Source organism: Rhinopithecus roxellana, chromosome 2, assembly GCF_007565055.1.
Source record: "Rhinopithecus roxellana isolate Shanxi Qingling chromosome 2, ASM756505v1, whole genome shotgun sequence".
NCBI lineage: Eukaryota > Metazoa > Chordata > Mammalia > Primates > Cercopithecidae > Rhinopithecus > Rhinopithecus roxellana.
In genome coordinates this window covers 72,546,467-72,560,285 of record NC_044550.1, presented here as the reverse complement: position 1 = coordinate 72,560,285, position 13,819 = coordinate 72,546,467, and positions in this window count along the sequence as shown.

Genomic DNA, 13,819 nt, shown 5'->3' with positions numbered 1-13,819 from the left:
GTGGTTTACAAGGACACTTTAAAAAAGATTGTCCAGTGAGAAACAAGCCACCCCCTCCTCCATGTCTGCTATGCCGAGGCAATCACTAGAAGGTGCACTGCCCCAGAGTGCAATGGTTCTCTGGGCCAGAAGCCCCCAACTAGATAATCCAACAACAGGACTGAACGTGCCCGGGGCAAGCGCCATCTCATGTCATCACCCTCATTGAGGGTGATAGAAATTGACTTCCTCCTGGACACTGGCATGGCCTTCTCAGTGTTAATCTCCTGTTCTGGAAGACTGTCCTCAAGGTCTGTTACCATCCGAGGAATCCTGAGAGAGCCTGTAACCAGGTATTTCTCCCACCTCTTCAGCTGTAATTGTGAGACTTTGCTCTTTTCACATGCCTTTCTTGTTACGCCTGAAAGTCCCACACCCTTATTAGGGAGGGATATGTTAGCAAAGCTGAAGCTATTATCTACATGAATATGGGGAACAAGTTACCCATTTGTTGTCCCCTACTTGAGGAGGGAATCAACCCTGAAGTCTGGGCATTGGAAGGACAATTTGGAAAGTCAAAAAATGCCCTCCCTGTCCAAATCAGGCTAAAATATCCCACCACTCTTCCTTATCAAAGGAAATGTCCCTTAAGGCCTGAAGCTCATAAAGGATTACAGGATATTGTTAAATATTTAAAAGCTCAAGGCTTAGTAAGGAAATGTAGCAGTCCCTGCAACACCTCAATTCTAGGAGTACAAAAACTGAATGGTCAGTGGAGATTAGTGCAAGATCTTAGACTTATCCATGAGGCAGTAATTCCTCTATATCAAGTTGTACCCAACCCCTATACCCTGCTCACTCAAATACCAGAGGATGCAGAATGGTTCACTGTTCTGGACCTCAAGGATGCCTTCTGTATTCCCCTGCACTCTGACTCACAGTTTCTCTTTGCCTTTGAGGATCCCACAGAACACACATCCGAATTTACGTGGATGATCTTGTCCCAAGGGTTTAGGGATAGCCCTCATCTGTTTGGTCAGGAACTGGCCCAAGATCTAGGCCACTTCTCAAGTCCAGGCACTCTGGTCCTTAAGTATGTGGATGATTTTCTTTTGGCTACCACTTCGGAAGCCTCATGCCAGCAGGCTACTCTAGATCTCTTGAACTTTCTAGCTAATCAAGGGTACAAATTGTCTAGGTTGAAGGCCCAGCATTGCCTACAACAGGTCAAAATCTAGGCCTAATCGTAGCCAGAGGGACCAGGGCCCTCAGCAAGAAATGAATACAGCCTATATTGGCTTATTCTATCCTTAAGACATTAAAACAGTTGTGGACATTCCTTGGAATCACCAGCTTTTGCTGACTATGGATCCCCAGATACAGTGAGATGGCCAGAGCACTCTAAACTCTAATCAAGGAGATCCAGAGGGCAAATACTTATCTAGTAGAATGGGAACCAGGGGCAGAAACCACTGTCAAAATCTTAAAGCAGACTCTAGTACAAGCTCCAGCTTTAAGTCTTCCCACAGGACAAGACTTCTCTTTATATATCACAGACAGAGAGAGGGCAGGGATAGCTCTTGGAGTCCTTACTCAGACTCGTGGGACAACCCCACAACCAGTGGCATGCCTAAGTCAGGAAATTGATGTAGTAGCAAAAGGCTGGCCTCACTGTTTAAGGTTAGTTGTGGCAGTGGTTGTCTCAGTGTCAGAGGCTATCAAAGTAATACAAGAAAAGAATCTCACTGTCTGGACTACTCATGATGTAAATGTCATACTGGGAGCACAGGAAGTATATGGCTATCAGACAACTGCCTATTTAGATAACAGGTGCTACTCTTTGAGGGACCGGTGTTTCAAATATGTATGTGCATGGCCCTCAACCCTGCAACTTTTCTCCCAGAGGATGGGGAACCAATCGAGCATGACTACCAACAAATTATAGTCCAGACTTATGTCATCCAAGATGATCTCTTAGAATTCCCCTTAGCTAATCCTAACCTTAACCTATTTACCAGTGGAAGTTCATTTGTGGAGAATGTGATACCAAGGGCAGGTTATGCCATAGTTAGTGATGTAACCATAGTTGAAAGTAAGCCTCTTCCCCCAGGGAGCAGCACACAGTTAGCAGAACTAGTGGCACTTACCAGAGCCTTAGAACTGGGAAAGGGAAAAAGAATAAATGTGTAGACAGATAGCAAGTGTGCTTATCTAATCCTACATGCCCATGCTGCAATGTGGAAAGAAAGGGAGTTCCTAACCTCTGGGGGAATCTCCATTAAATACCACAAGGAAATTAATAAGTTATTGCACGCAGCGCAAAAACACAAGGAGGTGGCAATCTTACACTGCCAATGCCATCAGAAAGGTGAAGGAGAAAAGGCAGAAGGAAACCATCAGGCAGATACTGAGACCAAAATTCCTGCCAGGAGGAACCTCCCATTAGAAATACCTACGGAAAGACCCTTAATATGGAACAACCCCCTCCAAAAGATAAAGCCGCATTATTCCCCAACTGAAACAGAATGCGGACTTTCATGGGGCATAGTTTTCCTCCTCGGGGTGGTTAACGACAGAAAAAGGAAAAGTACTTATACCCAAAGCCAGCCAGTGGAAAATACTTAAAGCCCTCCACCAAGCTTTTCATATGGGTATTGAAAACACTCATCAGATGGCCAAATCCCTGTTTACAGGGCCAAATCTCCTCCAGACCATCCAACAGGTAGTCAAAGACTGTGAGATGTGCCAAAGGAATAATCTCTTGGTCCATCATAAGGCCCCTTTGTGGGAACAAAGAAAAGGTCACTATCCTGGAGAAGACTGGTGGTTAGACTTCACCCATATGCCTAAGTCAAAGGGATTTCAATACTTGTTGGTCTGTGTTGATACCTTTACAAATTGGATAGAAGTTTTCCCCTACAAGAGAGAGAAGGCTCAGGAAGTGATTAAAGTCCTAATTCATGAAATAATTCATAGATTTGGTCTTCCTTAAAGCTTACAGAGTGACAATCGTCCAGCTTTTAAAGTCATGATAACTCAGGGAATTTCCAGCGCACTAGGGATACAATATCACCTTCACTGTGCCTGGAGGTCACAATCCTCAGGGAAGGTAGAAAAGGCAAATTAAACACTCAAGAGGCACTTAAGGAAACTAACACAAGAAACTCATTTTTCATGGCCTACTCTTTTGCCCATGACCTTATTAAGAATCTGAAATTCTCCTCACAAAATGGGGCTCAGTCCATATGAAATGCTGTATGGACGACCTTTTCTCACAAATGACCTCCTACTTGATCAAGAAATGGCCAACTTGGTCAGCGATATAACTTATTTGGCAAAATATCAACAAAACCTTAAAAACCTACCTGAACGATGTCACAGAGAAAAGGGAACAGAGTTGTTTCAACCAGGAGTTCTAGCTTTGGTCAAATCTCTCCTCTCTACCTCCCCATCTATGGACGCTTTGTGGGAATGGCCATACTCAGTAATCCTCTCTACCCACACTGCAGTTAAGGTAGCAAGTATGGAATCTTGGATTCACCACACCAAAGTTAAATTTTGGACATCCCCTGAGGAACCTGCAGGACCATCAGCTCAGGAGTTCCAAGATCACCCAGACCAGCCTTGATATACCTTCGAACCTTTGGAGGACTTGCATCTCCTATTTCAGAAGGAAACATCCCAGACTAAAAAGGCTCCTACCACTGATCCTGAAGAAAAACCCTTCCCCCTTAAAAAATATAAGTGAAAATCTACTTAATCTTTATCTTGAACACCTCTCCTTACCCCTTTAATGGAATCCTTTTACTATTTCTTCATATTATTAAGCAGCATACTAACCATACTCTTTGTGATAGAACTATATACTGTAGCTCCTGATGGGATGAAAATAAAATAGAAGACAGGGAGTGACTCAGTTTGCTCCCAACACCCCTTTCCAGCTGCTCACTGGAGCTACCTTGGCAAGTACCCTAGGATTATGGGAAAATGAAAACAACAAATTCATGTGCCTTTTTAACATACACAACCAGTTCTGTCTACCCAGCCAAGGTATATTCTTCTTATGTGGAACGTTGACCTATATCTGCCTCCCCACTAACTGGACAGGCACCTGCACCTTAGTCTTTCTAAGTCCCAACACTAATATTGCCCCAGAAAATCAGGCCCTATTAGTGCCCCTCAAAACTCAAGCCCATCAGCACAGGGCCATACAACTAATGTCCCTACTTATAGGATTAGGAATGGCTACTGCTACAGGAACCAGAATAGCCAGTTTATCTACTTCATTATCCTACTTTCACACATTCTCAAAGGATTTCTCAGACAGTTTGCAATAAATAATAAAATCTATCCTTACTCTACAATCCCAAATAGACTCTTTGGCAGCAGTGACTCTTCAAAACTACTGAGGCTTAGACCTCCTCACTGCTGAGAAAGGAGGATTCTGCGCTTTCTTAGGGGAAGAGTCTTGTTTTTACACTAAGCAGTCAGGGATAGTAAGAGATGCCACCCGGCATTTATGGGAAAAGACTTCTGAAATCAGACAATGCCTTTCAAACTCTTATACCAACCTTTGGAGTTGGGCAACATGGCTTCTCCCCTTTCTATGTCCCATGGCAGCCATTTTGCTATTACTCGCTTTCAGGCCCTGTATTTTTAACCTCTTTGTCAAATTTGTTTCCTCTAGAATCAAGGCCATCAAGTTACAGATGGTCTTACAAATGGAACCACAAATGAGCTCAACTAACAACTTCTACTGAGCACTTCTGCACTGACCTGCTGGCCTTTTCACTGGCCTAAAGAGTTCCCTTCTGGAGGACACTACAACTGCAGGGCCCTTTCTTCACCCCTTTGCAGCAGGAAGTAGATAGAGTGGTCATCACCCAATTCTCAACAGCAGTTGGGGTGTCCTGTTTAGAGGGGGGATTGAGAGGCGAAGCCAGCTGGGCTTCTGGATTGGGTGGGGACTTGGAGAACTTTTCTGTCTGGCTAAAGGATTGTAAGTGCACCATTCGGCGCTCTGTGTCTAGCTAAAGGTTTGTAAATGCACCAATCAGCACTCTGTAAAATGGACCAATCAGTTCTCTGTTAAATGGACCAATCAGCAGGATGTGGGCAGGGCCAAATAAGGTAATAAAAGCTGGCCACGCCTGCCAGCAGGGGCAACCCGCTGGGGTCACCTTCCACGCTGTGGAAGCTTTGCACTTTCGCTCTTCACAGTAAATCTTGCTGCTGCTCACTCTTTGGGTCCACACTACTTTGATGAGCTGTAACACTCACTGCGAAGGTCTGCAGCTTCACTCCTGAAGTCAGTGATTCCATGAACCCACAGGGAAGAACAAACAACTCCAGACACACAACCTTTAAGAGCTGTAACACTCACTGTGAAGGTCTGCAGTTTCACTCCTGAAGTCAAGCTAGACCATGGACCCGCCGGAAGGAAGAAACTCCAGACATGTCTGAACATTTGAAGGAACAAACTCTGGACACACCATCTTTAAGAACTGTAGCACTCACCGTGAGGGTCCATGGCTTCATTCTCGTAGTCAGCGATACCAAGAACCCACCAGAAGGAACCAATTCCAGACACAATGAGTCCTGTATTTTGACAAAATCATGTATCCTGTGTTTCATTTTTCAAACACTAAAGATGTCTAGTCTGTTGTTGATTAAAGACAAACATTTGAAATGACTGTGTGTGTCAAAGAAAGGTTTATTTATTTCCATATTTAAGGAATATAATCACTGTGAGAAATTCTTTTGGTTATACTACTAGCCGAGACATTTTGACATGTGTTGATCATATTTTAATTAACTGTAGTGAAGTATGGCATTTTAAATGACTAATATGCTTGTTCATTTTATTAACTTTCTCAATTTTAAAATGTCAGAGATCTAAGGGATAATTATACTTCTGTCTTTAAATTGTAAATAATAAAATTAGATTAAATATAGTTTAAACTGTTAGAAGCATATTTAAGATGTTAAATCTCTCTTACTACATAATCAAGTTAATTTTTGTGCCCTTTGTCATTGTTTGGAGAAAAAAAGTATATATATATATTCATATACATACAATATTTTTGACAGCACTCAAGAGACCATGCTAAGAAGTGGCCTCCTAATATTTCCTACTGAAATAGATGTTTATTTATGAGCTACATATTTAGAGACAAAATGATATATGCAAAATCTCCAAAATAATACATTAATATTTCCCAATTCTAGTTTATTATTTGTATAATTTATATTACATCAAGTAACCTGGAGTCTTGTGGTTAGGGATTTCATCATTCTCAAGTACCATCTTAATCTCACCTTCAGACCAAAAATATAAATTAACTTTCAAATGTTTATAACTTTTAAAGTTCTGTTAGGATTCAAACATATTTAAGAAAAAAAAAAAATACAAGCAAACAATGAGATTTAAAACAGAAACAACAAACCAAAAACAACAAAAATGTGATGCCATAGAGAATGAGAACTAAAGGAGTACATATATGAGAAATGCAGTTACAGAAATTGATGCTGTTCATAAAAAAATAGTGCAGATCATCATTAAATTATAAAAATATGTGCTGGGACAAATTACAGTGTACTTTTCATATGTATTAAGTCACTACCACTTATTGTAATTGTTTGTTTTTTTCTTCAAAATCAGATAAAATTGAATCAACATTGCATTCCTGATATCCTTCCAAGATTGCCTTGTGCATTTGAAAAGCTTGGAGACACCTAAGCTTAAATGTTAATAGTGAAATGGACATTAAATCTCAGCTACCAAATGTAAAGAACCTGGAAGTTGACACTAGAAAGTGTTGGACAAACTCAAAATCAATGATTTTTTTGAACCCATTCAATAATTGAGGTTGCATAGCAAACTGTCACTCTATTTGGAGAGATTAGGTACACACAGAAAAATGGAACAAACAGGATCTACTTACCTGGAGCCAACACTGCTGTTTCTGATCATCAATCATGTTGAAGTTGGCTGATAAACTCTTCCCATAATATAAATACTATTGCATATTTTCTGTCAATTTAAAACATTCATCAATTCACTCTGCCACAAAAGGAGCAGGAGAAACTAACATCAATTCAACTATAGGTTACATTTTCTAAATAGTCTCCTGATCAGCAACATTTTAGCAATGATGTAGATCACTATGTCATGATTAATATCCTGTCATCTGACATCATCTGCCTTTGGTCAGGAAAAGGGGAATGGATGTATGAAAATGCAACCCCTGTCAGCTAGGAACTGACCTATTATTGTTGCTAGGAGCTGACCTGCCATTCATAGCTAGGTACTTAAAGTTAGACTTTGTGTTCCATGGAAAATAAACATTTCTCAAAATACAAATAACAGGTGAGACCACTGTTTGATCATGATGACTCAAGACAAAAACAAGGCCTCTTCATAATTATGCCTGAACTCATGTACAAATAAACCACACAAATGATCAAATGTCTACTTTTCCTGACTAATATAAATAATCACTTCTTCTTCATCAGCTAGAGATCATTCTAGTACTGCAGTTTTCCTCACATAATTATGCACACTTCATTGCTAACACTTTTCTTATAAGATTGATCAGGCTATCTAATCATAGAATTCATATCACTTTCTGATAGCATCCAATCCAAAACAAGCACTAAGGTTTTTTAAACCTACCCAAATATCCTAACATTCTCCTACTAAAAGGCCCCACATTTCTCCACGGTGTTCATTCTCTTTTATTGCATTGACTCAGTACAATCAACTCGTGTGTTCCTGGTGATCTTTAGCTAGAGAGCATTGATGCTTAGAATAAGAAAACATTTACTCTGATATAAACAACAATTATTTTATTGCCAGTAATTTATTTTTCAGTTTGCATATAATAAGCTATTACTTTCATTTCAATAATTTTTTTTCTTCCTTAAAGTTGCTTAAGACTTTCTTCCTTAAAGTCTTAAAATGGGGTTTAAATATTCTCTCCTCATTTTTATCATTGTTTTTCTCATTTAACCTTGTTATCCTTTCCCTTCTACTCTAGATGATATATTTAAGTTTGACTTTCTTCTTCTTTGATTGTTCTTCACATATCAAGTATATGCTTAAATCTCTAATACTAATTTTAGTCAATCTTTATAAATTTTGATATATTTTAATATTTCCTGTTTACCTTGTTATTGTTCTAACTTGTTTCTTGTCTGATATATCTTCTTCTTATTCCTTAATATTTTCTACTTTCTCTACAACCTGCAAGTTGGAATTATTCTCTATTCATGGTTTCTTTATTTTTCATTCTTTTCCCGTGGTAAATAACACTTATTTGATATGTATTTGTTGCTTGTTGTTTATCTCCTCTACACCAAAATGTAAGCACTTTTAAACACAGAGTTTGGCTTTGTTCACTGCTAAATTTCCAGTAGAAATTTCCAGTAGAAACTCAACAATAAAAGTCACTGTTGTATGTAGCGTTCCCATCACATATTCACTCTTTCCTTGACATACCTTTCATATGAGATTGTCTGCCCCATTCTAAAGGAGATTTAAGCTATTCACAGGCCCTTGATAAAGAAATAAATGTTTGAATTTTGGGGTGTTTGATACACAGCATTATCACAGAAACACTGAAAAATATCTTTGTTCACACTTGAATAATGCTTACTCTGAGTCAGACACTGTTCCTAGTATAGTACATAGTTAACCACATACATATATCAACATGTTCAGTCTACCAATGAGATAGACACTATTACCAGCCACATGTATAAATGAGAGCTCTGAGGTACAGAATTTAAGTAATGTACTTAAGTTTACATAGACTATCAACTACAGAGCTAAGATTTAAAGCAAACCTTCTGACTCCAAAATTAGGGTAGTCACATTTAGCAAATGAAAATTATAGGATGTTAGTTAACTTGAAGTTCATATAAATGATGAATAAGTTGGTATTTCTTAGTATAAGTTGCTCCAAGTTTTGTAAAGGAGTAAGTATTTTATCTGCAATGCTATTCAGAGTCCATTATCACAATGCTGTAGTTTTTTGCCTTATAAGTGTTTTTAAAATGAATTAGTGAGTAGCCAAAAATAATGAGATATGACTCATGTTAGAATTAATTGCTCTTAAAATTTGTATGCCATATATTTGTTGATTTTTTCTATATCAGCAAGCCTTAGCATGTTTTAAGCTTGTGATGATCCTTATAGATGGCCTCTGTTGCTTATATTCCACATAAAGTACCGAAAAACTTATAATTAGTGTCCATTAGATGCTTTCCCATAAGGAAAAGCCTTGATTGCTCCTAAAAAGGAGAAATGTTAATTAATCAAGAATTTTTTGCCATTGCATATTCAAGTCATTTAGCAATTCAAGAGCAGACATAATTTAAAAAATAGCATAACAACCATTTTAGAGCCAAAAATGTTCAAAAAACAAAATGAGATTATGATAAATTAATATTATTCTTAAACTTGTTTCTGATGCTGGGTAACTACAACAGGTTAGTTGGAAATATAATTTCACGTACAGGCATCTGTGTTTCACTTTATTGTACTTCACTGATATTGTGGTTTTTTGTTTGTTTGTTTGTTTTGTTTTAAATTGAAGATATATGGCAACTATGCCTCAAGAAGCCTGTTGAAACCATTTTCCAGCAGCATATGTTCACTTGGTTTCTGTATTTCATGTGTTGGTAATTCTAGCAATATTTCAAACTTTTTCATTATTATTATATAGGCTTTGGTGATCTATTAGAAGTGATCTTTAATGCTGCTATTGTGATTATTTTGTGGTGCCAAAAACTATGCTCATATAAAGTTGTAAACTTAATAAATGTGTATGTTCTGGTTGTTCAACTGACTGGCCATTTCCTAGTCTCTCTTTCTGTCCTCAGGTCTTCCTACTCCCTGAGACAAAGCAATACTGAAATTAGGAGAGTTGATAACCTCACAAGGGCCTCTAAGTGTTCAAGTGAAAAGAAGAGTCACAGGTCTGCCTCTCACTTTAAATTAAAAAGTAGAAATTATTATGCTTAGTGATAAAGGCATGTCAAAACTTGAGACAGGCCAAAACTTAGCTCTCTTGAGCTGAAGAGTTAGCCCATTGTGAATGCAAAGAAAAATTTCTTGAAGGAAATTAGAAGTGTTGCTCTGGTAAACAATGAATGAAAAGAAAATGAAACAACCTTATGACTGATATGAAGACAGACTTAGTGGTCTCTATAGAAGATCAAATAAGATGCAGCATCCTCTTCAGCCAAACCCTAATCATGAGCACAGCATTCTATGAAAGCTAAGAGATGAGAAAGCTACAGAAGAAAAGTTGGAAGCTAACAGAGGTTGGTTCATGAATTTCAAAATAAAGAAGCCATCTCCATAACATTAAAGTACAAGGTGAAGCAGAAAGCATTGCAACAAGTTACTCAGAATATTTTACTAAAATAGTTGATGAAAGTTACTATGCCAAACTAAAAATTTCAGTGTAGTTCATGAAGCAGCCTTCTATTGAAAGTAAATGCCATTTAGGACTTTCATAACTAGAACAGAGAAATCAATGCCTGGCTTCAAAGCTTCAAAGAAGAGACTGACTCTCTTGGTAGGGGCTAATGCAGCAGTAACTTGAAGTTGAAGCCAATACTCATTTGCCATTTTAAAAATTGCAAGCTTCTTAAGAATTATTCTAAATCTATTCTACTTGTGCTCTATACATGGAACAATAAAGCTTAGATGACAGCACATCTGTTTACAGCATGGTTTACTGAATAGTTTAAGCACATTGTTGAGAACTACTGCTCAGTAAAAAAAAAAAAAGAAAAGAAAAAAGAAAAAAAAAAGATTCCTTTCAAAATATTACTTCTCATTGAAAATGCTCCTGGTCACTTAGTAGACAGAAATATACAAGGAGAATAATGTTATTTTTATGCCTGCTAAGACAACACCTGTTTGCATTCCACAGATCAAGGAATAATATGATTTACAAATTGTATTATTTAAGGAATTACATTTTATTAGGCTATAGCTGCCATAGACAATTATTCCTCTGGTAGTAAAAGTAAATTGAAAACCTCTGGAAAGGATTCACAGACTCTGTTAAGGATATTCATGATTAATGGGAGGAGGTCAAAATATCAGCATTGACAGCAATTTGAAAGAAGTTGATTCCATTGTTGTGTTATTTTAGAAATTACCACAGCTACTTCAACCTTCAACAATCACCACCCTGGTAATTCAGCAGTCATCAAAATTGAAGAAAATCTCACAACCAAAAATATATTGCAATTCACTGAAGGCTCGGATGGTTGTTGATATGGTTTGGCTGTGCCCCCTCCCAAATCATAAGTTCTTGGATACATGTGCAGAATGTGCAGGATTATTACATAGGTATACATGTGCCGTGGTGGTTTGCTATACCTATCAACCCATCATCTAGGTTTTAAGCCCTGCATGCATTAGGTATTTGTCCTAATGCTCTCCCTCCTCTTTCCTCTCACCCCTCAACAGGCCCTGGTGTGTGATGTTCCCCTCCCTATGTCCATGTGTTCTCGTTGTTCAAATCCGATTTATGAGTGAGAACATGCAGTGTTTGTTTTTCTGTCCCTGTGTTAGCTTGCTGGAAATTATGGTTTCCAGCTTCAGTCATGTCCCTGCAAAGGACACGAACTCATTCATTTTTAGGGTTGCCTAGTATTTCATGGTGTATATATGCCATATTTTCTTCATCCAGTCTATCACTGATGGACACCAAATCATATCTTAAACTGTAGATCCCATAATCCCCATGTGCTATGAGAGGGACTCGATGGGATGTAATTGAAATATGGGAGCGGCTACCTCTATGCTCTTCTTGTGATCGTAAGTGAGTTCTCATGAGATCCGATGGTTTTATAAAGGGCTTCCCTCCCGGCCCTGCTCTTCACTCTGTATTTCTCCTTGCTGCTGCCATGTGAAGGAGGATGTGTTTGCGTCCCCTTCAGTCATGATCCTAAGTTTCCTGAGACCTCCCCAGCCATGCCTCCCTCTCACATATTTTAATTGTGACTCAGTTAGACAGCTTTCCTTGATAAATTACACAATCTTGAGTATGTCTTTATTAGCAATGTGAGAATGGACTAATACAGTAAATTGGTACCACAGAGAGAGGGGTGCTGCTGCAAAGATACCCAAAAATGTGAAAGCAAATTTGGAACTGGATAATAGAGGTTGGAACAGTTTGGAGGGCTCAGAAGAAGACAGGAAAATATAGGAAAGTTTGGGATTTCCTAGAGACATGCAGGGTTTAGAAGACGGCAAGACGTGGGAAAGTTTGGAATGTCCAAATTCCAAAGTTTGGAAAGCTTGGAATGACTTTGACCAAAATGCTGATTTTGGTAAAATGTGGAGGTTATTTCAGGTGGAGACGAGTAACTTGTTAGGAAATGGAGCAAAGGTGACTCTTGTTATACTTCAGCAAAGAGACTGGCAGCATTTTGCCCATGCCCATGGGAAAGATCTGTGGAATTTTGAACTTGAGTGAGATGGTTTAGGGTATCTGGCAGAAGAAATTTATAAGCAGCAAAGCATTCAAGAAGTGACAGAGCATAATAGTCTGGAATGTTTGCAACCTGAAAACATAGTAGAAAAGAAAACTAATTTTATGAGGAGAAATTCAAGCCAGCTGCACAAATTTGCATGGTAAAAAAGAAAACTAATTTTATGAGGAGAAATTCAAGCCAGCTGCACAAAAGTGCATAGATACAAATTTGCACATGTATCTAAATGTGAATCACTGGGACAATGTCTTCAGGGCATGTCAGAGACTTTCATGGCTGCCTGCCTCCACCCACTCTGCCACTTTACAGACCCAGAGGCCTAGGAGGAAAAAATGCTTTCATGGGCCTGATCTAGGGTTCCCCTGCAGTGTAATCCTAGGGACTTAGTGCTCTGTGTCCCAGATGTTCCAGCCACGGCTAGAAGGGGCCAAAGTACAACTCAGGCCATGGCTTCAGAGGTTGCAAGTCCTAAGCTCTGACAGCTTCCATGTGGTGTTTGTCCTGCAGGTGCTCAGAAGACAGGAATGGAGATTTGGGAAACTCTGCTTAGATTTTAGAGGATGTATGAAAACGTTTGGAGGTCCATACATTCTCTGAAATCTAGGTGTGCTTCAGAGGTGGATCCCTCATGGAGAGCCTCTGATAAGGCAGTGAAGAAGGAAAATGAGGGGTTGGAGCCCCCACACAGAGTCTCCACTGGGGTTTTGCTAGTAGAGCTGTGAGAAGAGGGCCACCATCCCCCAGACTCCAGAATGGTAGATCTGCTGACAGCTTGCACCGTGCACCTGAAAAAGCTTCATACAATCAACACTAGCAGTGAAAGAGGCAATGAGGAGGGCTGTACCCTGTAAAGCCACAGGGTTGGAGTTGCCTAAGGTGATGGGAGTCCACCTCTAACATAAGCATGACCTAGATGTGAGACATAGAGTCAAAGGAGATAATTTTGGAATTTTAAGGTTTAATGACTGCCCTATTGGATTTTGGACTTGCATGGGGCCTGTAGCCACTTTGTTTTGGCCAATTTCTCCCATTTGGAATAGGTGTATTTATCTAATGCCTGTACACACACTGTATCTAGGAAGTAAATAACTTGCTTTTGATTTTACAGGCTCACAGGTCGAAGGAACTTGCCTTGTCTCAGATGATACTTTGGCTTTAGATTTTGAGTTAATGCAGGAATTAGTTAAGAATTTGAGGCCGGGCGCGGTGGCTCAAGCCTGTAATCCCAGCACTTTTGGGAGGCCGAGACGGGCGGATCATGAGGTCAGGAGATCGAGACCATCCTGGCTAATACGGTGAAACCCCGTCTCTACTAAAAAAA